At 40.4% G+C, this 26,554-nt stretch overlaps 1 protein-coding gene and 1 long non-coding RNA gene across 5 annotated transcripts in view; one reads left to right on the plus strand and one right to left on the minus strand.

The window, feature by feature from the left end:
• BCL11A (BCL11 transcription factor A) overlaps nt 1-26,554 on the minus strand; it is a 98,501-nt gene that overhangs the window by 19,544 nt on the left and 52,403 nt on the right. The window lies entirely within an intron of this gene.
• Nucleotides 1,960-10,044, plus strand: LOC311518804. The gene is made up of 3 exons (XR_014711121.1): nt 1,960-2,042; nt 7,895-8,064; nt 9,777-10,044. It is a non-coding gene; the product is annotated as an uncharacterized lncRNA (long non-coding RNA).

Genomic DNA, 26,554 nt, shown 5'->3' on the forward strand with positions numbered 1-26,554 from the left:
AAAAGCATCAGTGGCACAGGCTAGCTGCCTGAGTACAAGCTGCCCCTCTGGGTCCGAGTTGAGGTAACCAGCCCATGCCACCACCCATACCGCAACATCCAAGCTGCTATTTTTACCATGCTAGCTCGAATGGAGGCATGCCCAGGCTGGAAGGCATGCTCCCAACAGCATTGTAGATGTACCCTCTGTGTCTTCTGCAACTTACTTCTGTTTGTAAGCACTGAGGGGAAAATACCCACTTTTCGTAAGTCACCTTTTCCTAGTAGTTAGCAGCATTGACTTAGACAAGGGAAACTGTAATTGTTCAATGAATTTTTTTTCCTTAGTTAACTGAATACTGATTTTTCTTTATGATTGAGCAGATTGCAAAAGACACATTATTATACTGGCCCATCATAAATGGATTAGAGGTGGCTGTGGGTTTTGTTGGTGGTGGTATGTTTTGTTTTGTTGGGGGGTTTTGGGGGCAAGGAGGTCATTTCTCTGTAACCTATACATTTATCATTTCTGTATACCAACATATTTTTTTGGCAGGAGGGCCTTTAGTAAATATTGGGCCTGATTCACTACTCTATTATACTACTGTGACTCCACTGACTTCAACACTGGTGTAACAGAGCAGTGATACTGGTGTAACAGAGCAGTGATTCATGTCTATTAATTAATTATTATCATCATCATTAAATGTTAACAGAAAAACACAAGTAAGACTCGTGAGAAAATTACGCAGCACCAGATCAGGATGAACAAGTACAGTTTCTAGTGTATATATATATATATAAAAAAAGAAAACTACAAGAATCGGAAAGTAAAGTCCACTAGTAACTGATTATAAACAAAAGTGAAACTGAGCAGTAGAAATGATTGAAAAACAACAAACAATTTTGTGCTAAATGTCAAAATCTGAAAGTTGTTTCATTTTGTAGGAGTCAAAGTGGCCCCACATTTTGTTTTTCATGAACTTTTCCATGACCTTTTGATCCATATTTTATTGAGGACTTCGGCAAAATCGTCACTGAAATGTTTAATTATCTGAAACTCATTTCTTCTTACTAGAAGCCAAGATTTTGTGAAATGAAAAATTTCTAAAATGATTTCAATAAAAATTTCAAGAAAGATGTCGCAGATTTTGATCATTTCAATAATTTTTTGAAAAATGTTTTGTTCTCAAAAAAGGCCATTTTTTTACACCAAAAAATCTTTTTGTGAGAAAAGGTTTGACCAGTTTTACAGATATTTTATTTTTATTGTCCAAACTGAAAAAATACAAGCAGCATAAATGATAAAAAAGCAAATAATGGTGGTAATTATCTTTCTATTTTAATATCTGGAAGCATGACTTAGCAGACAAGGATTTTATATTTAAACAAAATATTACTTTTAAACTGATTATATCTCTTTACATTTCCCGATGACAGTATTATTTGGCCTTCTCTCATACAGAGCCTAAAGTATTACTATTCGGTTCTGTTCAGATTCTTCTGCCACGCCTATCACTCTGGTATTTGAGTGCCTTTCACTTGTGCTGCAGAACAGCTACTACTAATTCATTAGGAGGAAAAAACAGGCTTACAGGGCACAGGTAGGAAAGACTATGCCTTTCATTCCTTCTCTGTGGAATAGGAACACAAACAGACAGGATGCTACTTGCAGTAAGGTCACTCCCTGAAGAATATCCAAACAGAGAATTCCTAAGTCAATCCAATAAACACCCAAGCACCAACAGCTCAAGCAGCCACAAGTCTATTTTCCCGGACTCCCCTGCCTTTTACCTTTGTCCAGGGAAAGCAGACTTCTGCCTATTTAAGGTGCAGCCCTTATGGCAAACCGACATTCTTTCTGCAGGGGAAGAGGCTGACAGCTTCCAAGTTAAAGGGGTGTGGCCGTGCAGGAGTCGGGCTGCAATTTGATAATGGTTTACTATTTAAAGTTAGACAGCAGCAGCATTATCGGGAAGGTCAAAGAAAAACAGAACCTATCGTCTGCCATACGTTTAAAGTCTAACAGACTGGAAAGGAAAATGAGAGTTATTTGGAGCGAAGGTAAGAATGGGGAGGGGGCTAGGAAAAGGAACAAGGAATGGGTATGGTCCCTCTAATGCTATCTCTTCTTTCCAAAAGAACAACTACTCAGCGTCATCAAAGAGCAAACGGGCAAGACCTCTATGGACATCTAATTAACGATAAAGTGTTAATTTCTTATTTCTTATTTAATTTCTAATTTCCCACTTCTCTTCTCAGCTCTGCAAGCACAAGGTCTGGATCCAAAGCCCACTGAAGGCAATGGAAAGACCTCCAGTCAGTGGGATGTGGAGTAAGCCCTACACCAGGAGTAACATCAGTGAAGTTAACAAAAAAATACTGGTGTGAGAGAAGAATCAGAATTATTTTCACAAGAAGCGTAACCTGTGTTTACACCTCACATAGTAGCAGAGAAAAAAAGCTGCTTAAATAAGCATACATTTAGCTTTGGGCCAATGCCCATTGGAGTCAATGGAAAGACTCCAGTCCATTCCAATGTGTGTGGGATCACGTCCTTCCAGGAAAAATGGAAAGTTTGTGGGTGGACATTTTACTTCCAGTGTCAAAATACTTTGTATTTTTTCTTACTCACTTAAAAAAAATCCCTACTAAACCCTAATTTTACACAAAGACCAGAACTGAAACTGATCTCTTGCTTGAGCTGTAGGGCTTGGCAAACAGGAGATGGCTTCTGCTGTCCCTCAGGAGCATCGTAGGGCTGCCAGTCATACTGGCCTGACCTCAATGTCTGTCACCATTTTCAAGGTGATGATTATCTGGCTACAAAAAAAACTGCTTCAGGCTCCAACTTGGCAAGGAAGATGCCAGTCTGGGAGTGATTTTGTGTTTTTTAAAACTTGGGGGTGGAAATCTGTCACTTTTCGATTACCAGTGAATGGAAACAAATTGCAGTTGGTGGGTTCAGACAACAATTTGGAGCTTATAATTCAACTTTGAAATAAATTGTAAAAGAAATTTCTCAAACAAATAAGATCTGGCAAACAAAAGTAGTTTGTACTTAAATACTAAGGTCACAGAGAAATACAAATAATATAGAAAGACAGACAGACTTCAACATATGCACTCCCATTAATTCAAAATATAAACTATAGAGTCTAATATTGGACTATATCGTACCATCAGATTTGTAAGCAGAACTCATTATTGATATAATCTGGCCCACGACTTCTAAAATAATTCACAAAGTGATCAAACCCTGACGTGCAGATTCTTTTCCAGCTCTCTTCCAACTGACTTTAACGGGATGACTCGCATGAGTAAGGATTTTCCGGGACTGGGCCCATAGTCCCTAATGCCATCTGATCACTTTTGCTATTTAAAAAGACAAAAATGATTATTACTGTTGCAATGACTAAGTTTTCCCAGTATGGGTTTTCTTTTTCCTTTAAAATTTTGTAATCATTTTAAATTAATGGACTTTTAAACAGAAATGACACCCAAATGGCCTTAACAAAAACTCCTCTAGCTAGATCTACACGCAACAGACAGATACATTCTCCTTCAGGTCTACCAGGTCAATGATCCATCAACTAAGAAATCTCATGTAAGCCTTGACCCGATAGAGCATCAAAGCTCCTTCAAAGCAGTCACCCGATTATGCAGCAAACAATACCCTGTGTCAACAGTCCATAATTATGTATTTACCCAATGGCTGTTAGGGACAATCAAGTTAATAATTCACTTTTTAAATACAGTGTAATTATATAGTTACAGAGAAGTTCCAAATAATTGTGCTCGTTCTCATACACCTAAATGATTAATTGTTTCCTATTTTTCTTTCTGGTAGTTCCCTTTTTCATTTAGTCTTTTCTTCCCTTCTAACAGCAACAGTACTGAACCTGAATACCAGGCAGAGAATACTAAAGCATAAAAATGCATATTAAAATGATGCTAACAGTTAATTGCTGCAAGTTTTATTCAAGAGACAGTATGGTCTAATGGATAGGGTGTAGACTAGCATGCAGGAGATGAGTTCTAGACTCTGCCATTCACCTACTGTGTGACATTAGGCCAGGCTCTTTACCTTTGTTTTGTTCATTTAGAATGCAAGCTCTTCAGAGGAAGGACTATCTATACAGCCTTCAGCACAGAGGGGTCATGATCACTAGGTGCTACTATAATACAAATAATTATAGTAAAACAAAACTTTAATTGACATAAATAGGAGGACTACAAGATTTGATCATAAAGTTATGTGGGCAAATTTTTGGCCATGAGTAAAAAGGGACAACCACAAAAATGTCAATGATCCCGTTTCACACACATGGGAAAACTGCATGCTGCACGTGCAAATGGATGGGATGTCTTGGAGTGTGTACACAAAGGCCCATTTGCACTCACCAGTGTAGATGCACAGTGGCAGCACCCAGAAAATTTGGTCCTATGGGTTTGAGTTATCTCATGAAAGCAAGAAATACATCCATGTTGTCATGCCCATCCTTCACTAACTGTTTTTGTTCGGAGGTGCAAAGCCATATATGATGATGACACCTAAGTACATGCAATGTTTTCTGACCTCAGCAACATCTCAGCACAACACAGAGGGAAAGGCAGATCTAGATTTCTAGCCTTTCATTCCATATTCCCTTTTTTCTAAAAGTTTAAGTCCCAACCTTTACATTATTTTGTTTAGAAACGGCTAATACTGTTATTTTAGTTTTAATTATTATTTATATTAATTATATTAATAGCCCATGTACTGTATATGTGTAACAAAATATCTTCTCACAAATAAAGGATCAGAAACATAGTCACATGATTTTGTATTAATCAGCATAACTACTAGTGCTTTACAACCCAATTAAACTCTATGGGAAATTGCTGAAGGACGCTAATGCAATACACTGGGCACTCCTGGAGAAATCGAACGGAGATGACATTTTAAAACCACTCAATCTCTGCTCACTGGGAGAGACACTGGATGGAATATTCACACCACTGGTCACTGTTAGAGCAACTTGGAGTAAGTACATTGGAGTAAATCTATATAGAAGTAGTGCCCATCCCTTATTGCCTTTATTTATTTATTTTTGTAGAGAATGCACTGACACACTTTACATGTCATTTTCTATTTCTCTGATGTCATCCCAGATTTTGTTAAATAAATATAAAATTCTTTCACCTATGAATAGGCTTTTTTGTATTACACTTTTAAAGCAGAGAGTTGCATGGCACGCTGTGTTTTGTTCGTAAACATAACAGAACAAATTTATCCCTAGTGTATTAAGTTAATGGAGTTACACCTGAGATGAATTTAGCCCAATACACTCACTCAGGAGGCAGCTGGAATATTGCTGCTTGTCATACTTGATCACAAGGCAGGGCTTGCATGACTGTCTGGGCTAGGACCCTATTGCTCTTCTGCACCTGCTAGTCCTAGGAAACCAGTACTGAGGAGAGTACCCATTGCATCCATAGCATAGTAGTTGCCACTCCTGGAGGCAGTGTTCTGAATGTCTGAGCATTCCACAACCAAGGCTACGTCTACACAACAAATGAAGGTATGACTGTAGCGCAGGTAGGTATAGCCACGCTAGCTTTGATCGAGTTAATGCGGGTAACACTAGTAGTGAAGCTGTGGCAGTGTGGACTTCTGCATGAGCTAGCTCCCCAGCTCAAGCCTGCCAGGGACCCTGGGTACATATTCAGGATGCTAGCCCATGCCACCATGTCTTCACTACAATCGTTACCCATACTCGCTAGGTTAAACTAATGTGGGTATGCCCGTGCTACAATTACATCTTCCCTTGGCTGTAATGCCACTGATTGCTGCCCCACAGTGCTCCATTGCGGCTGCAAAAGCCACATTCTCGCCAAGGCTGGGGATGGGTATTGTGAGCTGCACTGACAAAGGTGACATTCTGTGGGGAGAAGTTCTGGTACATATAGAGGCCCTGGTGCTGCTCAAACAAGCTGTGGAACTCAATTTACCCTGTTAAATGTTCTCAGTGCCAAAGTTTTAAGGTAAAATACTCACCTTAGAATAACATTGATCTAATTTTTTCAGACTAGATTGGGCTTGCTTTTGTAGATCATAATTCTAATTGAGGGTCAACTTCAGGATTTGGGTGAATAAAGCTTGGGACCCTCCCCATCTTCTCAATCTCTTCTTCCCCCACATTCCCAAACAGATCCTCTAAATCTCTCCTTCCCTCTTGTAATGCCCCTCCTCCACTTCAGTTTCCCCTTCCTCACCAATCAGTGCACTAAGACAGCAGCAGACTCCACCAGCCCAGGTTTACTCTGGCACCATCTGACAAACTGAGCCATCTTGGCCAGGGGTTCTGCAGGTCCCCAGAATCAGTATCTCTGTCCACAGATCATCTATTGGAAAGGCAAAGCCTTATTATGTCCCTGAACAAGTTCAGTGTCACTAAAGGAGCTGCAATTATAGCAAGAGCTGCACCTGACCCTTACAGAAGCCAGTTTTGTACTTGCACAACGGAGTATTAGGAGAGTTGTTAATTTTTTCTTTGTAAATAGGACAAAAGATATCATAAAGTTCTATGGTCTTGTTTGTATTATTCTGCCTCCTCTTTGTAATCTAAGACTCCTTGAAGTTGAAAATGATATAATGCTCAGGATACGTGGGGTTTAGGGAATCTGAGAATGAAGGAATTTCTATAGCTTTACTGCATTTTCAGGGCACACTGAGTATTTACCATATATCCAGTCAAGGAACACAAAAGGGGCATTTGAAAATTCAGTGCTTCAGGAGTTTAAAGTCACAGAAAGGAAGATAAAGAGAAGAATTTCTTATTTATAGATTTGCAGATGAAATCCAATGAAAACATACCAAAAAATGCTTCTTTATGTCAGTATGGCTGATTCAATTTCCAGGCTTGCAAGGTCTCCTCTATCTAAGTACTACCCGACCCCAATAACATACTGTGTTCCAAGGTTAAGATCTGTTTCCTTACAACAGTGCAGAAAGCTGTTGTTTCAGTTGCGGCTGCAGAATTCAAGCTTTGAAGGACAAGTTAGTACCAAACTACATTTAACTGGATTCAGTTCATCTGATTATATAGTGCCTTGCTTTCTGGAATATGTAATCATCTCTTTCTGATGACATTTTAAATATCCAACTAGATAAATAATTGCAGCAATAATTGATAGCTGAGTTAAACTGGAAGATTATTGATTGGCACAGTACCCACTGAAACAAATGTTCATCTTTCAAACATTACAGTAAGGATGCTTAAATCTAACTTTTGCAGCTAAATGGTAAAAATCTGATTTACTGATAAAGCCATTGGAAGACAATATGCACTTTGGGATTTGATTACTTTGTGAAAATTTTTAGAAGAAAAATTAGGCATCGTGATTTATTATATATTTCATTTCAATAATTACAAGGATATGGATAAGTAGTTGAATATAAACACATGCAGAGAAGTTCCAAAGAGTTGTTCATTAACTCTCTTCCTTCCTGAATGGTATTTATCTGCTCTTTATTACTACTTACATATGAGTCTATCCTGCCATCTTTCTGCGCGTGCCGTATGTCTGTCTCTTTACCAGTGTTGGGAGCTACATAATCAAGTCAGCAGCAAGTTCCCCGCATCACCTTCTGTACAGATGTTCCAGTGTGCATGACGGAGCCAGTTTAAATATTTATCCTCTTAGCAGACTATGAATAAAGTTGAAAGGAGAAGCTCAGATTCTGCGGGCCTAAACTGGTGTAAATCAGGAGCAATTCCACTGAAGTCAGTGGAGTTACGCCACCGTAAAAACAGAATGAATGAGATCAGAACCCAGCAGATCTATAGATACCAAATTTTTGAGGGTTAAAACTACATCTCACATCTTGCAAAACAGGTGCTTGAGTCTACTTTTTTTTTTTTAAATAACAGAATGACATCAACTCGGCAACCCTTCCTTGTTCGCTATGGGGTGGAAGGATGAAGCGAATCTGTGCAATGTACTGGTTGAAAAGAATCATGACTAAACAACATGGATGCTCATGTGTGAGAAATGACAAGCAAATGAGCTGCCTGACTAAGAGAAGTGGAGCCATTGTGAGGTAAAACCTGAAATTAGGAAAAAGCACCAGAATATTTGAGCAGGGAACAAAGAATATATATTCAGAGTAAGAGATGAAAAATGCACTGAAATGTTTTGAAACTGAGCCATTATAAGCTGATTTAGTCTCATAGCTACTGTTAAAAATCAGAAGCTTGTTAGATGTAATGATTATCTGCGCCTTGACACTTAAGGCATATGAGGGGGCTTGTCAAGCGGCTTTGCTCTAATTTAGAGATCCTCAGTTAATTAGAAAGCCCTCAGATTTTCTGCAAATGCGGGTCACTATCGACAGCTCATGCTTTTGATGCTTTTCCATGTGACAGTTGTTGGACTGACCTTCCACGAGCTGGCAGGGTTGTCCAGACTTTTACAGTGTCAGGGAATTCAATCACTCCTGCCAGCTTAAGCAAGAAGTTACAAGTAAGGTTACTGTACTCGTATACTGTGTTTCCTCACATTAAACAAAAGCTGATGAAATCGGCATTCGCTTACCACTATAAATAGCTCTAATTTCCATTTTTTTTTCTTAGTGGGTGTCACATTCAGCCCAAACTTCAGGGTACTCGTTTATTTAAAAATCTCACCGAGCCGCACTCATGAGAAAGGGAAGTGTTTTACGGAGACTGATTTGCTTGCACTGAAACTGCAGCAATTGTGGAACAGAAACCCCTCTTTGATTTTTGCTTCCTGATTTCTACATCAGGTATCAGAGGCTGCACCTGCACCGAGATTGAGTCCATGTTTTTATTGCAGACCACATTTGCAGAGGGGGAAGGTCATAAATCAGACACACAAAAGGCTCAGTGTACTAACTGCTTAGCCCAGTAGTGAATTGTTGTTGTGTTTCTCTAAGTGAAGAAACAATTGGAGAGTTCAGTGTTAAATTATACAGGCAGGTAAACTAAACTTGAAGGCCCAGTTCTGGTCCCACTGAAGGCAATGGGAGCTTTGTATTTGTTTATTTGCTCTGTATGTGTGTGCATGCATGCTTGCTGCTTGGATTTTTAAATAATGAAATGTGTCATGTGACTCGTCTAGGGAATGATCTAATTGTTACTGGAAACTTATTAAAATAGAAAAGGTGTGTAACTCGGAAAATAATCTATTGCTCATACACAGTGATCACTATTTTAAGGCCTGCTCCTGCTCCCCTTGGGCCCGATTCACTGTGTTGTGTGCTTTTGTATTCATGCAAAGTGAATGCCAAGCAGAGTGGTGGCATATCATGTCCACTTTGCACTTGCATGAATGACTACACAATGTGCAGAGTAATAGTGAATTGGGTTCACTTTGTTCAGCGGGTGTGACACCAGGCCCTAAAATAGCTCTTACTATTACAGCACCAGGTAAAGAATCAGTGTTTATGAAGCTGTCTAAACAGAGACTTTCAAGACAAAGCAAATACATATTTGTAGAAACTGTATTTATATAAACAAGAATAAAAGCTCCAAAGCTGTGCCTTACTCCTGACCACGGAGTGAGTCTGAGGAGCTGCTCCATGCCCAGTTAGATAACCACACCTTGTCCAGGAAAGGGGTTGCTGGGACACAAACCAACACAAGGTTCTCCCACACTACCTGCTAGCCGTCAATCCACAGTCGAACTGGGGCCTGGCAAGACAAAGTTCCTTGTTCATGCAGGAACTTGCATTTTTTACAACTCTTTCAATGTGCATCTTTATCTGACAGTTATTGTTGTTTTGACTTTCAGACACAACTTGGGAGAAAGAAATTGAAATGCAAAACTGGAGGGAACCTTTCTTAACAACAACAACAAATTTAAAACCTCTTTATGGAAATACAAGAAATAAAGCTGAAAGTTGTGGTGAAACTCCCATGGCTCCGTGACATGCGACAGTCACACAGTGAATCAGTGGCAGACACTAGAAGATTAACCTTCGGGAACAGTACAGCATTGGCAGAGAAATGGATGAGATGATCTAATAGATATTTTCCACCACTAATATGATTCGGCAATGATTTCACATAGATCTCTACATTATCTCAGCCTTTAGAAATAAATGTGTTGTCTGATCTTTCCCCTTCTAACTCAAATGTAACACATACATTAATAAATTGCAAGCTGGGCCCACTGCTGCTGTTCTTGTAGTCAAAACTTTTGCAGTGATATATAGATAGATACTATAGATTTAGTAGATATAGATATAGATATAGATTTAACTAAAAGAAAAGGAGTACTTGTGGCACCTTAGAGACTAACCAATTTATTTGAGCATGAGCTCATGCTCAAATAAATTGGTTAGTCTCTAAGGTGCCACAAGTACTCCTTTTCTTTTTGCGAATACAGACTAACACGGCTGTTACTCTGAAACCATAGATTTAACTGTTTTTAGTGGCAATAATTTTTACAACCCAATCCAAATATTCTGTTACTAGCAGATTTGGCAAGCATTAAAAACACCTTGCAGAAGATCCAAACGTATTAATTTAGTAGCCAGATGAAGCAGAGAGGTGTAAACCACACTCACAGGGAAGCTCCCTACACCTCAGAGGGATTTTGTCCAAGGGACAGTAGGCTGAGATCTCTCCCTTGAGATTGTTGTTGGGGGAAAACAGCTTTAAAATACACGGGAGGCACCAGAGAACCTCACTGGAAGAGACTATTGAAGAGATGTGCTTAATCAGCACACCCTCTGACTACACTGGTCATGCCCCCTCTCGTCAGTGACGCTCACTTTTAGGTCCTACTTGTCTCCAGTGCCCTCTCCCCACACCTCAGCAGATGGTAGCTGGCAGGTACTTTGCCAAAGAGCATTTTCCATCAGAGTCTATGGTGACTGAAGTCAGGATATACCAGTGGCCGAATCTGGCCCTGGTACTTCCTGTAGCATGGAAGTGTATATTTTCCTATTGAACAAAAGACTTTTTCCATGTGGATATTGGGGTAGGAGAGATAATCAATGGAGTTACACCAGGGATGAATATGGCCCATTAGCTTGGAAAACTCATCTGTGGTGAAAAACAAAGTTCTGGCTGTCATGAGGGTGGGAGAATAGATATATACCATTCCTAAAAGCTCAGGCTCTGGGCACATGGCACATGCGCATAACCCTCAGAGGAATACAATACGGACCATCGTTCAAAGAAGAAATAGAGAATTGGTGTTAGGCATGGGTTAAGATTTTATAGATGGGGAAGAATAAAATTAAAATAAGGACTTTTTAAGCATCTAATATAGATTGTAGAGGGCCCCATCTTTTACCAGGATAAGCATTTTGTTATAGGAAAAATACAATCTACTATAATTCTTTAATGGGGTCAACAAGCATGTGGACAAGGGAGATGCAGTGGATATAGCGTACTTAGATTTTCAGAAAGCCTTTGACAAGGTCCCTCACCAAAGGCTCTTAAGCAACCTAAGCTGTCATGGGATAAGAGGGAAGGTCCTCTCATAGATTGGTAACTGGTTAAAAGATAGGAAACAAAGGGTAGAAATAAATGGTCTGTTTTCAGAATGGAGAGAGGTAAACAGTGGTGTCCCCCAGGGGTTTGAACTGGGGCCAGTCCCATTCAACATATTTGTAAATGATCTGGAAAAGGGGGTAAACAGTGAGGCAGCAAAATTTGCAGATGATACAAAACTACTCAAAAAGAAAAGGAGTACTTGTGGCACCTTAGAGACTAACAAATTTATTTGAGCATAATCTCTCATGAGCTACAGCTCACTTGTAGCTCATGAGAGCTTATGCTCAAATAAATTTGTTAGTCTCTAAGGTGCCACAAGTACTCCTTTTCTTTTTGTGAATACAGACTAACACGGCTGCTACTCTGAAAACTACTCAAGATAGTTAAGTTCCAAGCAGACTGCAAAGAGCTACAAAAGGATCTCATAAAACTGGGTGACTGGGCAACAAAATGGTAAATGAAATTCAGCGTTGAAAAATGCAAAGTAATGCACATTGGTTACAATCCCAACTATACATATAAAATGATGGGGTTTAAATTAGCTGTTACCACTCAAGAAAGAGATCTTGGAGTCATTGTGGATAGTTCTCTGAAAACATCCACTCAATGTACAGCGGCAATCAAAAAAGCAAACAGAATGTTGGGAATCATTAAGAAAGGGATTAGATAATAAGACAGAAAATATCACATTGCCTCTACATAAATCCATGGTACACTCACATCTTGAATACTGCATGCAGATGTGGTTGTCCCATCCCAAAAAAAAGATATATTGGAATTGGAAAAGGTTCAGAAAAGGGCAACAAAAATTATTAGGGGTATGGAACGGCTTCCATATAAGGAGAGTTTAATAAGACTGGACTTTCCAGATTTGAAAAGAGACAACTAAGGGGGGATATAATAGAGGTCTATAAATGATGACAGTGTGGAGAAAGTAAATAAGGAAGTGTTATTTACTCCTTCTCAAAACACAAGAACTAGGGGTCACCAAATGAAATTAATAGGTAGCGGGTTTAAAACAAACAAAAGGAAGTATTTTTTCGCACAACGCATAGTCAACCTGTGGAACTCCTTGCCAGAGGATGTTGTGAAGGCCAAGATTATAACAGGGTTAAAAAAAAGAACTAGATAATTTCATGGAGGATAGGTCCATCAATGGCTATTGACAAGGATGGGCAGGGATGGTGTCCCCAGCCTCTGTTTGCCAGAAGCTGGGAATGGGTGACAGGGGATGGATCACTTGATGATTACCTGTACTGTTCAAGTGCATGCGCAGCTCCATTTATTCCAACAGGACAATTTGAAGATGAAGACACTCGTCAGTGAGAGTAAGGGGATCAGAATCCACACCACACATCTTGTATTGGGCCACTTGAGTGCTGCTGGCACTCAGTAAAGAATAGTTCTTGTGCACCCAGGAGAGATTTCTCCTCCTGGTTCCCTGCCACCCGCACTACCTTTTTACCTTAAAAATCTACTGACAAAGAACATGAAGGCCTCATTCCCCCCTCCAGTTATGCTAGCAAAGAGAGCCCACATCTACAGAACTCAGTTGGAGGATAAAGAGAGAGTGCCACCTCCTTCCACTGGTTCACAGAAGCCTCTCCTTGGCTTCTTCCAAGGGTTCCAAGCACTGTTCCCTCTAAGCTGTGTGTGTGTGATTGCACACAGATCCTAAACCCCGCGCACACGGCGAAATATCACACACACAAATTTGCACAGAAGAATTTTTTTGCACACACAGCCTGTCAAACATTAGAGGGAACCTCTTAAGGAGCTGCACTGCACAGGGAGCACAGAGCATTGGGGTGTCCAGTGAAAGTACAGAGGCAAAGGTCCACAGGTATCTCTGGAATCTGCAGCTTGGGCAGGGCTGAACCTCTGCTATATGCCTGGATTGGGAGAATCCCAGAAAGGGAAGTTTACAAGGGAGGATTAGCCCTAATTACAAACAGCCATGGTAAGAAAAGTTAAGAGAGAAAACCCTGTAATTGTATCTCTCATAACACCAGGTCACCTCTATCTGATATATCTTTAGCTGTCTCCAGGCCCACAGACAGCAATTGCGGGCCACAGGTCCAGGGCCATCCCTAGGGGGATACGGGGCTCATGGCAGAAGTGACAAATCCATCACTTCCAGGACTGACCGTGCTGGCCAATCGTGCCTAGGAGCCCTGTGGCCCACCTAGGTGATTAAGGGCCCGGGGCTCCCAGCCACTGCTGCTGCAGTACATGTCCCTTTTTAACCACCCGGGCCCCTAGGCAATTGCCCGCCCACCCCCCCACCCCAACCGCTGGCGGGCCTGGCTGTCTCTGTCATACTACTGGCGGTGTATAGTCTGTACCAAAAGAAGACAAAGTGTATCCGTGTCCCCTGCAGCAGTAGGTTTATGCTTTTTTGCCTCCTTTTGACATTTCATTCATTCTCTACCCCTTCATGTCTCACAGCATATCCAACCCAGGTTGATGCCTCCCAGGCTCCTCCCACACAACCACACACAAGCATCCCCACGCAGGACATACACACACAATCCAAACACCTGGTACACCCCTACACACAGCTCATTCACAGTGCTCCCCAAACTGCACATTTTCCATTCACAACCCTCCTCAGACACTCACACACCACTCACACCTGGAAGCCCCCTCACACACACTGTTTATTCACAACCCCCCCCACACACACACACACTTCCTGCAGATACCTGGATGGATTGTAACCTGCCATCCCATAGGCCCTAGGCAGGGGAAGCCAGGGCTGTCCTAGGGTCAGAGAAGTCTTTACTCCCCTCCCCATATCACTGCCCATTGCTGGATCCTCTGTGAGCCAACAGTGAGAGACAGCCTGCTTTCCATCCAAAAGCACAGACTGCATGATGACACTGCAAGGCCCCATCCAAAAACCAGGCTTGGAACAAATGTCTTACCTGTATTCTGTACCCCCACCTCCTACCCCGTCCTGGGAACTGCCCTGGTAAACAGGGGTAGTCCACTGACTTCAGAGGAACTTCACCCACTTAGTGCAGGGCTGAAGCTGACAGTCTTGTTTGGCATTTAAGATGTAAAAGGTCACCAATGTAATATGTAGAAAAAGAGTATAAGGCTAATACTCTGTGCAGTGACTTTCTGGCTGCCTATATGGAAACTGGGGAGCTGTCTTCCCTCATAGACAATACTTTCCCGGGGTAACACTGCTGTCTGGGAATATCCTTGTGATACACTAGACAATCAGATCAGAGACAAATGAGAAATCCCTGGCCCCCAGTGAAGTCAATAACTTCACCAGGGCCAGCATTTCATCTAAAGTGAATTCTTCAGGTTACTAATTATTAATAATTATTATTATTAATTTGCATGGCAGTAGTACTTACAAGCCCCAGTCAAGGATCAGGGCCCCATTGAGCTAGACACTGCATGTGCAGATAAGAAAATGACAGTTCCTATACCTGAAAGCTTACTATCATTGTTATTCCTATAAACCTTATAATATGGACTGCCACGATAAACAGGCAACCCCTTCAACATACCATTTCTCCACTCCCCAAGTTTAAGAGTAGTGAACATTTCTAAAATAAAAGGAGTACTAGTGGCACCTTAGAGACTATCCAATTTATTTGAGCATAAGCTTTCGTGAGCTACAGCTCACTTCATCGGAGCTGTAGCTCACGAAAGCTCATGCTCAAATAAATTGGATAGTCTCTAAGGTGCCACTCCTTTTCTTTTTGCGAATACAGACTAACATGGCTGCTACTCTGATTTCTAAAATAGATGGCTTAGTTTTAATTCCACCATTTGCCTGTCTACTGCTGCATCTATAGCTATTGAAAAATGACAGCATTACATCTGTGGTTCTTTCATGGTGCCCAACATTATTTTAGTAATAATATAATAAATCAATAACAACATTAATACTGAGAATTCGCCCTTCATAGCACCCTAAATCCAAGTGCCTCAAAGTGCTTTACAAATGTTCTTTAATTAAGACTCAAAATAGCCATGTCAGATAGGTAAGTAGATGTAAAAAAAGAGACACAGAGACATTAAGTGATTTACCCAAGATCACACAGTGACTCAGTGGCAGAGTCGGGATTAGAACACAAATTCTTAACTCCTAGTCCCCCACAACAAACCCTGACCTTGCTTCCACTGGATTCAACAGCAAAACTCCCATTGACTTCGATGGTGCAAAGCACGAGAGCCCGCACCATCCCAAATTTTCCTAAAAGAGAGTATGAAATGGTAATTTTTCAACAAGCATTTTTTTCTGCTGTTGCTTACATTGGGCCTGATTCTCCACTGCCTTGCACCTTAGCTAGTCCATTTACATATGAGGAAAACAGTGGTGTAATCTTACTGATTTGTTAGGAATCTTACATCCAGCTCATACAGGTGAAATGACTGCACAAGAGGTGAATCAGGCTTGAGGAACAAAGCAGTGGAGAATTAGGCCCATCAGAATAAGCCCGAAAAACAGTTATCACTTTGGCTGTTTAAAAACAATCTTATACTTCTTGTTTGGGATGTGTCCTGGTATTGTATGTGTTTCAGTACAGAATGCAAAAGGTACTTCAGCCATCATTTTACCTGAATGATTTCTCTGAAAATACACCATATGGGAAGGGGGGGGGGGGGGAGAAAGAAAGACAACTGTATATATGGTGTGCTTGAAATTGCCATCAGATTCACCTAGTTTCTTTTCTTATGTCCTTGGCAATCCAGTTAAGATTTGACAGCGTTTAAAGATGACAGTGCTTGAGGTAATGGGACAATGCCATAACAGGATTACAGGAAATGTGAAAGAAAGGACATACGTATGTAATGTCATTTAGGTAATGTAATCTATGAACACTTTTTGCTTTGTTTTTTGCTGACAAAGAAGTCAGTATCACTTATACAATTCCTTTTAAACTATGTTATGGCCACAAATAGTTTACTTCTGCACATGAAAGACACTCTAAATATACTGTTACAAATATTTTGTCAAACTTTCTAGCTGTATCTTAAAGGAGGGAATTAAAATAGAACTAGAGCATCAAGTAAAGAACAGTTACCTTGAAAGAAAGAAATACAAAATGATACGAACCCAGGAAGGGATGTTAGAGAGGGAGGGCAGCTGAATTAAAAGAAGCCTCAAATACATTTCCAATGTAACTACAGTATTTGGATTTTAAAGATCCTTCTCATTAATTTCTACCATATTATTTCTTCTCCAAAGCTCAATGCACCCTCTTTACATCAGTATTCCTTTTTAGTAGCATCACAGCTGCCCCTGTCCGCCGCTAAAACAGCTTCCTCATTGTCCCACACCAGAAGTTTTGTTGTGTGCCAAGTGACTGACCACAAACAAAAGCTTGTTTGACCAACACTTGTTCCAAAACAAAACACCGGCTATAGGAGGAAGTACTGCAAAGGAGGCTGAATTGATGTTCTGACAATTTCAAATCCAAACAGAGGAGCGTTCTCCTCTGGAACTTGCATTCTTGCCAAACAATGGTGTCTGATCTCCCTATTCACTGCATGCTTTGTACCCCACCACAAAAAAAATTCTCTTAAAACCATGTTTATTATCTAGTCCAATAAGTGGAATAGATGCTGTTAAATAGAGCTAGTAACAATTCAGTGTGTGGTATCTGCATTGTTTCGGGTCTTGACTGCAGACAGTCAGCATTGTTTATTTGGTGGTGAACACCATTCCCCCAAATTCTAATCTAATTGCATAGAACTGGAGAGCTCACAGGGCCAAATTTTGCTCTCAGTTACAGACGTCAGTGAAGTTACTCCAGATTTACTGGGAAGCATTTGGCCTACTATGTATATAGAGGGGAGGGAGTAGTTTCAAAACAGGGTTCATGTTACTTCAAAATGGAAACCTTTGTGGATTCAAAAAATAAACACATTTCCCAGAAGTATCAAAACTGAAGCAAAGAGGTTAGTTCCTATCAACGTAAAAAGCAGAAGCCTTTGCTGGATTCAGAAATAGCTTGTTGGGCTAAACTGATGGGTAGGTAATATGGCGGTTGATTAATTCTGTCCTAATCAGTTGTTGTTACTACTGTACAAGATGGAAGATTAATAAGGACAATTCAGGGGACAACTGAGAGAATACCACGAACCAAAAAGCCCTAAAAATATAATTGATAAAAGATAGGCCAGTATCTTCCTTTCTGAATAAAATGTTGGGTTTTTTTTTAACCTTTCCAGCTTTCTCTCAAATAGCTCCTTTTCCTGTACCTGACAGAAGTAACTGATAGGAAAAAGAAGAGTCTTTACCGTGTTTATGTGTCTGTGTGTGTGAGAGAGAGATATTAGCATGTTAAGTTACTGATTAGAAGAAACACCCTCCTTTAGACAGCCGGTACACACCCTTGATAAGTACAGTTGAAAACCAGTCACATATTCCAGCTAATGTATATTGTATGTGAGCCTGACAATCTTACCCGTTAATAAACAGACATTTAAATTTTCATTACTTTCAGTAATGTAACATCTGCAATGTTTAGGCAACGCACTTAACAATAGCCTGTGTTTTAAAAGGGTAGCCACCAGCATTGCATATTGCCAGAGATGACAAGATAGTTTAATAGTGACAGAATGTATCAGACAATCCCACAGAAAGTGTCGTTTTTAAAAAATTCCAAAGCAACGGGAATGATCACATTGATTTTTTCCACCCTTTGGTAAACAGGTCAGTTACACCAAAATAATTTTTCGAAGCACAGAAAACCAAGATTTTATGGAAAGTGCAACACATCATCTGTATATGGATCCTGCTCCAGTGACTGTAGAGGTCTAACAGGCATTCAGCAGAGCAAAAGCTAAATGTATTGGAGTCAGACTGCTTTCAGCGACCGTATTAACGGGATCTGAAGTCTGTGCTGTCTAATTATTCACAGCAAAAATGAAGGGCTAATTTCCCTATACAGTACAATAATCTGGTTTCCTAGTTGCTAGACAAAGTAACTCTGGCTTACTTTCAAACAAGAATTGCTTGTCTCTTATTCAAAGAAAATGAATATGCTGTTTTCTTCTATGTGCTCATTGTGGGCTTTCCATTGACTTCAATGTGAGCAAGACTGGGCCCTAAATTTATCAAAGTATTTACATATTCACTTTTAGGAGTTTCTAGTGGAACCTACTTGTAATAAACTTGGGTATACTTGAATTCCTTATGAAATGAACATACTTAGCACTTACACAGCACTTCACACAATTAACTAATCAATCCTCCCAAAGCCACCTGCGGTGAAGTAAATGTGAGGGTCCCCATTTTACAGATGGGGAAAATGAGACCTGGAACTAGTGGCAGAACCAGCCTTCGAACTGAGGAGTTCTTGGCTCCCAGGCTTCTTCCCAACCCACCAGACCAGAAAACATGACTTCACTGGGAGAGGCTTCCATTGTGATTCGAGGACAATTCTCAAAACTTGATTTAACGTTTCATTGCCAGTGCTGCAAATGGTATTTAATATACCATAGAGTGTCAAAAATCCTAGGAGGGTCTGCATAAGAGTGGAGCAAACTCTCCCTCACAGTAATAAACCATGCTTATAAAACGTATTTGTGTCCCTCACACGCACACACACCACATGCGGGGACCCTGGTCACGGAAAGCAGTGCATAGTTAGGCCCTCAGTGTCAAAATGGTGGCAGGCTAGAGCTGCCCCGGTCCTGAAGCCCAAACCAGTTCAAAGACAGGTGCGGTTTGCTGCCTGTCAACTGCTTCATCTGAGCAACCAGATCTAGCTATCCAAAGGGCTGTCGTGATTTACAAGAAAGACGGGCAGATAATTAGTTGCACCAATCCTTTCCTCTTTCTCAATATTTTATTTTGATGAGACAGAAATGTATATTTCTCTGTAGAAATAAGAAATTACTCAGTAGGATCTGAGTAATTTATTGTTTTGGTTCAGGGCAAGCTGCAAAATAGAGATCTGGATTTCAACCCCGCTGAAGTTCAGTGCTGTTTTAGGTCCAGGGAACTATTCTAAAGATAGAGGCATTTTGTAAAATCCACATCCCTCAGTGTAGAAGAAAGAATTTTTCTCTGGATTCTGGTAACCCCCAGCCTTGCTGTCCTCTAGTTTTCAAGCTGGCTAATTACAAGATCTTTCCAACAGATAGAGCATTCAGAGCTTCACAAATGGCTAAGATACAGGCTAGAGAGATACCGAAATCAATCGAGCTATGACAATTTACACCAGCTGAGGATCTGCCCCATAATGCCTGATCCAGTGAGGCTGTGAACACTTGTCATTCCTATTCACTTCAGCAGGAGCTGCAGGTGCATGTTTCAGGATCAGACCAGTAGCATTACAACTGGCTGTACAGGAACAAGTGTAAGCAATGTGTAAACTCCTTGTGCCACCATAATCCTACATTTTAAGGTAGCCATGTACCCTGCCTCCCCTCACACTCTTTTCTAAAGCTGAGCTCTTAAAGGACCCTGATGCTGGTGATTGATGCTCCAGTTTTATAGTCACAACTTTTTTAATTTGGCACTTTCTATAGAGATGTAGTACCCTGCTTTACTTCATACTCACAGACCGACAGGCCAACTCCTCAGTTACTGCAGATGGTTAAAGAGACAATAACTGCAAGAGATGGCATGCTGGCCCAAACCTGTAAACTCCAGCTAGAAGGCACACAGTCCCCACATTCAGCAAACACAACCAGACATGGGCTGTAAACTGAGTACATTTTGGTTCTACATCCACCAGATCCCTCAAAAACACAAGGGATGGTAGTATTTGAAAATTACCATTGGGAATTATTGTTTGTTGCCATAAGTCAGACAGCAGATCCCATTCCCGTTCCCACTTGCAGCGCAGTCAAGAGTAGGTGTGCAGCGATTTCTGTCAGTTATGCTCTTTTTGGCATCCCAAAATTTCTTGAAAGTCAATCCTAATAATTTGCATCTCTACAGAGTCTCTAAAAGCTCTGTACAAATGATAGTTAAACCCCACAACATCCCTGAGAGTTATGGATATGTAGGAATTACTTTACCCACTGATGAAATGCAGCCACCTCTAGAGTGGAACATAGCAGGAGTTCAATGGTGCTAAGCAGCAATCCACATTTTAGGGAAGAATTAGGTAGTTTTGGGTCAAACAATGTATCCAATTGAAATTGCATGAAAAATGGCAAGATAACAGGGTTAACTCGTCTGCCCAACCTATACATGCCATGGAGTTGTTATTATTATGATGTATTATTATGTAATATATAATAGCATTTAGGAGCCCCTACCAGGAACCAGGACCCCATTATGCTAGCCGCTGTACAAACAGAGAACAAAAAGACCGTCCCTGCTAATTACCATAAATTGTCAGAACCTTGATTTTACATCTTATCTGAAAGATGGCATTTCCAGTAGCAGCACATTGCTGGGGCACTGGGGCAGAACTGACTCAAAGGAGAACGCCATCTTACTGACTCACCATCGCCACTTCTTCCATGGATCTCCCTTTCCAGTACTGAGCCAGCCGACTGTTATTTAGTTTGTGACAGCTGATGGGAACCCCAGCACTGGGTGTAGGGTTGCCAACTTTCACTGGACGAATTCCTGGAGGTTTCATCACATGACAATCTTTAATTAAAGATTAATGTTTAATTCCTGGAGACTCCAGAACAATCCTGGAGGGTTGGCAAGCCTAACGGGGTGGCATGACATAAACAGCCCACTGCTTTTGAACTCACTGTATATAAATGAATCCCACTCAGTGGGCCATCTCCTCAAGACAGCAGGCAGTTCTGTGCTATTTAGAATAAAGTTTGTTGGAGCTATGGCCAATGAACCTTAAATCTAGAATACCACTCTCAGAGGGCAAAACTGAGGTAATTGCAATACATATTTAAATTACATTTTCAAAAATATTAAATATTGATATTGTACTAGAAGGAAATTCTAGAGAAGTCCTACATGTGTATATAATGGGATCTATCCTTCTCTGGGCAAAAAGAGTTTTCATCAGAAATTAGGGCATTGGCTTGTTGGAACAGATACTCAGAAAGCACATGAACTGCTCTCAGGGCAATACATAAAAAAAATGAGGGTGACTCCAGACTTCATAAGGAAAATCCTGGATCTCTAGCTCTCTGATTTTACACTGTCCTGCTAAAACACTAAATTTAGATTAGAAATCTTGAGTACTTTTATCAGTTTCAAGCCATATAGTGATGTGTGTAACCTGAAATACAAATACTATGAAAACATTAAGAGAGCTAGAACTAAGCCCCTTGTACCATCTCCTCAATACACATTTTGGAAAGAAATAAATGAATCTGAAAGTTGCTGTACAGGATATTCACATGCTGTTTAATTCTTGTTGAAGTTGTTATGGCATGGACAGGCACAACACTCAAGAGGAAGACTTAAACACACAGAAAAATTTGGAAAACATTCATTTTAGGGTAAATTTTGATGCTCTGTTATCTTCCTCTTTGCATATTTATCTGGTTTTGATGGCTTGGAAAACAGGATCTTTATCCTTAGCAACTTATCTGCTTCTGCTGCTATTCCACATCCAAAGCCAAAGGTCTGGTGCCGGTCTCATACCAGGATAAATTAGGAGCAACTTTACTGCAGTCAGTTGGCTTACACTGGAATAAAACATATGAGATGAGAATCAGCCTCACCGGGCCAGATTCTGCTCTCAGTAACATAGCTGTAAATGACAGGTTTCAGAGTAGCAGCCGTGTTAGTCTGTATTCGCAAAAAGAAAAGGAGGACTTGTGGCACCTTAGAGACTAACCAATTTATTAGAGCATAAGCTTTCGTGAGCTACAGCTCACTTCCTCAGATGCATATCGTGGAAACTGCTGTAAATGTGGACTAACTCAGTGGACTGCAGTGAAGTTACTCTGGCTTTACTCTGTTGTAACTGCAAGCAGAGTCTAGACCATACCCCTCTGTGACATGACAATTAGTTGCTGTGGTAACATTTCTGATGCCACAGACAGCATTTTCATTTGAAGTGAGGAATAAACACCTGGATCAAAGCTTCGCTTAAGATAAAAAAAAAAGATCCTGAAGCCTTGAGTCAGGCAAAGCTTGCACTGCACCTTATTCTTCTCCCATTTACATTTGTGTAAATCAGGAGAAACTCAGCTGCAGTCAGTGGAGTCATGCTGGTGCTAAGATGCTGTAAAGGAAGAAAATCAGGGACAACAGGAGTTTTGCCTGAGAAAGGGTTTCTGGATCAGGCCTGCTGTAAATATTCCTAATGAGAGAGGGCCAGATCATCCTCTCCTGTGGAAAATCCCACAGAACAGGCCTCAGGGGGAGAAAATCACACACACCCCAACACACGCAATCCTATGAGGGAGGAGGGGATTGAAAAGGGGACTCTCCAAACCTGGTGGATCCATGTGAGGCCAGGGCTGTGTGTGGACCTTTTGCTTCTGCACTAGGTCTAGCTCCCTTCCGACTCTCCCCTACCTCCTGGGCTTCCTGGCAGTGTTCAAAAATCACAAGTTAGGGCCAAAAATATTGTGAGATTGGCTTAAAAATCATGAGATTTTTAAAAAATAATTCCTTTTGGAGTCTCCTTATTTGCATTCTGATTTTTAAGCCTTTAGGGCTGCTCCTGAGTCAAATTTTCAAGCTTTATTCTGCAACCATGAAGGCTAGAAACTTTTTTTTTTTTAAATGAAGCTGAGATTCTCATGTAATCCCATGACTCCATGTGCTGGGGCTTCAAGCAAAAAAAAATCACAAGAATAATGCTAAAATCATTGGAGTTGACAATGCTGGCAAGTGTGTATTAGCTTTTTGGATTGACTTCCATAGGGTCAGAGCGGAGAAGATTTGCATCCTATGTCCCACCCTTAAACTGTCCAGAGTTGACCCCCTCCACAAGCACATACCCAGACAGGACAGAGAGGTTGTTTTAACATCACCTAAGCATATCCTAGTTTTGAAAAGACATAGTAATATTCTGTTTTGGGGCCTGATCCAAAGCCCTGATCCAAAAAGCTTCCAATCGGAAGACTCCCACTGACTGCATTTGGTTTTGGATCGAGCCTTTGCCGAGCAATTTACATGATGTCAGATCTCAGGATAACAAGACAACAATGAATGGTGGGACCAGGTTGAAATTGTAACATACAATAAAACGCTTCCAACACCATGAAGAAACATGCCTACCAGAAACCCTGGAAATCTGACAGCTTCGTGTGTTGTAATAATGCAATTCAGAAGACTATCAGAATTGTATAAATATTTGTACAGACACTTATCACTGTAACAATCAGATACTAAGTCCCTCTAAATCAGCTGATTTGTTTAAAGTCATTGCCTCAGTTTGTGGAAGCCTGCTAAATGAAATTATGCAAACCCAACGTAATGATTTATACAGTGTAACATAAAGTCTGTGTTTATGTAAATAGACTAAGTCCTCTAACATCCTTACATTTCTAGGTAGCTGTCAGCAAAATAAAATTAAAATTGGAATCAAATTTCCAAGCCTACTAAAAGAACATGTGCATGAAGTACATCTTAGCCCAGGAATTAATTAATTATTATTAATACAATGAATGCTTGCTAGGAAATGTTTGTACTTTGCAGCTGTAATTAAATATTCTCACTCATGCAGCTCTCAGCTTTCATAAATTAGTATTGTGTTTTATAGCCCAGATTTTTTTTTAAATAAGAAAATACATTCAGATTGAATTTTACATTTTATTTGGGCCTGGGAAGACGGAGAAAGACTTTTTAATATTCATATACATTTTCTTTACGACATAAATCCAAATATTTCTCTGTCTGTGTTGTACACCATTTTCTAAAAGCAATAAGTCACTTTTGTTCCAGAAGATGACATCTTCAAAGTGCTGTGCAAATACTGAATGCCAGATCCCACCATCCTGACTTATGTTAGGAAGCATCCTGCTCTATTGGTAGCACCGCTGATTTCACTGACGCTATTTGCTACTCAGTGGGCAGACTGTAAACCTCTTGAACAAGCTGCTGAGCAGTTGGTCACACAAGTAGCCTCCACTGAAATCAGTAGGGCTACTCATGTGAGTAAGTGCTCCACAACATGATTAAGGGGGTTTAAAATCTGGCCCAGTGTAAAAGGATTGCCATATCTAGCCCTAACTAATGAAGGGGCAGTTTCTGATTCCTTATGTGGGGCATCCCCTTACTCAACAAAGAGTCCCACAAACTTCAGTGAGACTACTCATAGAGTAGGATGCTACCCAGTGTGAGGGAGGGCAACAGAATCTGGCTCTATATTTCAAAACACCTCTGGGAAATAGATAAAATAAAGATATAGTATTTTCACCAGGTTCCCAAGGGAGTGATTGAAACAGAAAGCCATTAAGGATGAGATCCTTTCTCTCTTCCATTGAGCAGTCCCATTAAAATCAAAGGGTTGCTCATGAAATAAGGTGCTTCTCAACATGAGGGTACCAGAATCTGGCCCTAAGTAGCAACAAATGAATTCATTGACAGAGCCAGAATCAGAACACCAGGAGTTCCTAGCTCCCAGTCCTATGAAATAACCACTAGACAATGGGGCTCTTCTTCCCACCTGCCTGCTCCCTTTGGAAATTTTTTTGATGTACTCAGATTCAGGGGTTTGTTTTTAATTTTTATTTTTATCAGATGGACACATATGATAATCTCTTTTTGTCATCTGAGTTCATAGTTAATTTAGCTCATATCTCATTTCAGCAAGAATCATCTTAACTTGGGGGATGTATAAAATAATGATGATTGCCCCAGCAGTCAATTGTTCAAATAGTTGAAAATTAAGAATACTGCATACAAAGTATATTAAGCAATTTCCTATCCTCCCAGGATCTTCCAAGTCTATCAAACTCCTCATGATTAAGAAGTCAAGTTGCCTCATTACTATAAAGGAAATGTACCTTTGTATCTGCAGGTCCTTTAATGGGACTACAAAAAATTGGGAAATAGATCTTGGCATACTCTGATCACACTGATGAAATAAAGTTTTGACGAACATTCCTGAGTCGACTCATATATTTCTGCATCTATGCTCTAATCTTCCTTTCTTTGATTGCACAAAGCTTTGTGGCCTCCAGTAAGGATGCACAAACCTGATCTGTATAATACCAGTTGTTGATCATGGTCTAGACTGCAATGCTCTTGCTCACAGTAAAGTGAATGGGACCAACTGTGGAGTAAGGTGCTACTCAATGTAAAATCCGGCTCCATGTCAGGTGCCAACTGGTACTCTTATTCATAATCCTGCACCCTTCTCTCAGATTAATAACTAAAATAGTTTTCAGCATGTGACTGATCATTTTTAAATAATCAATGTGCACTGAATATGCAGTGCTCATACCAAAAAGCTATTAGATATTCTGTTAACCTTAGCCATTAAAATAATCCTTCTTCACTGGGATAATGCTTCACAAGCTCCTACAGATCACTAGATCCAGTCCATCTTCTTGATTTGTACATTTGAGAGAGGTTATACTCCTGAGCCCAACAAACTGGGAATTATTCCTAAGCACTGGGAATCCCATAGCTGAGTAACAAGTATCCTGCATTATGGTGATCGTTTGGCAGTGGGTGCGATAACCTAAATTTTTGTTAAGACTTTCATTATAACTCTTCATTTCCAGTGCTTGTACCTTTTTGAAAAATTCTCCTTTGCAACAGAAACTCTCCTTGGTTGGTCTCAGGCCAGAGGTGAAATTCTTATAAAGAATAAGGAAAAAATCAGTATTTTCCAACTGAATAGAGGGGGGGAGGGGCACATTTTCAACAGATTTAGACATTTACTCACTAATTACTCAGAAATGACTGAACAACAACCCTCCACACTTTGCATGTAAATCATCCAGACTGGGTTGCAGGGACTTCGATAGGTTTGAAAAAAACCTAAAAATCAAAATGCTGTAAGGTATTTAAAAAAAAAATCCTTCTGCATATGCTTGGTAGGCACCTGCTAAGATTTTTTTTTTTTTAGTAAAGTGCAATGGGGCACCGCACCACTCAGTCAGGTCCATCACAATGCACAGCTTTCCTGCATGGCTAAAAAAGGGGTCGGGAGTTAGTCTACAGGAGTGAGATTGTACAGTCCAATT

The sequence above is a fragment of the Lepidochelys olivacea genome, assembly GCF_965140295.1.
Source record: "Lepidochelys olivacea isolate rLepOli2 genome assembly, chromosome: 3".
NCBI classification, from domain to species: domain Eukaryota; kingdom Metazoa; phylum Chordata; order Testudines; family Cheloniidae; genus Lepidochelys; species Lepidochelys olivacea.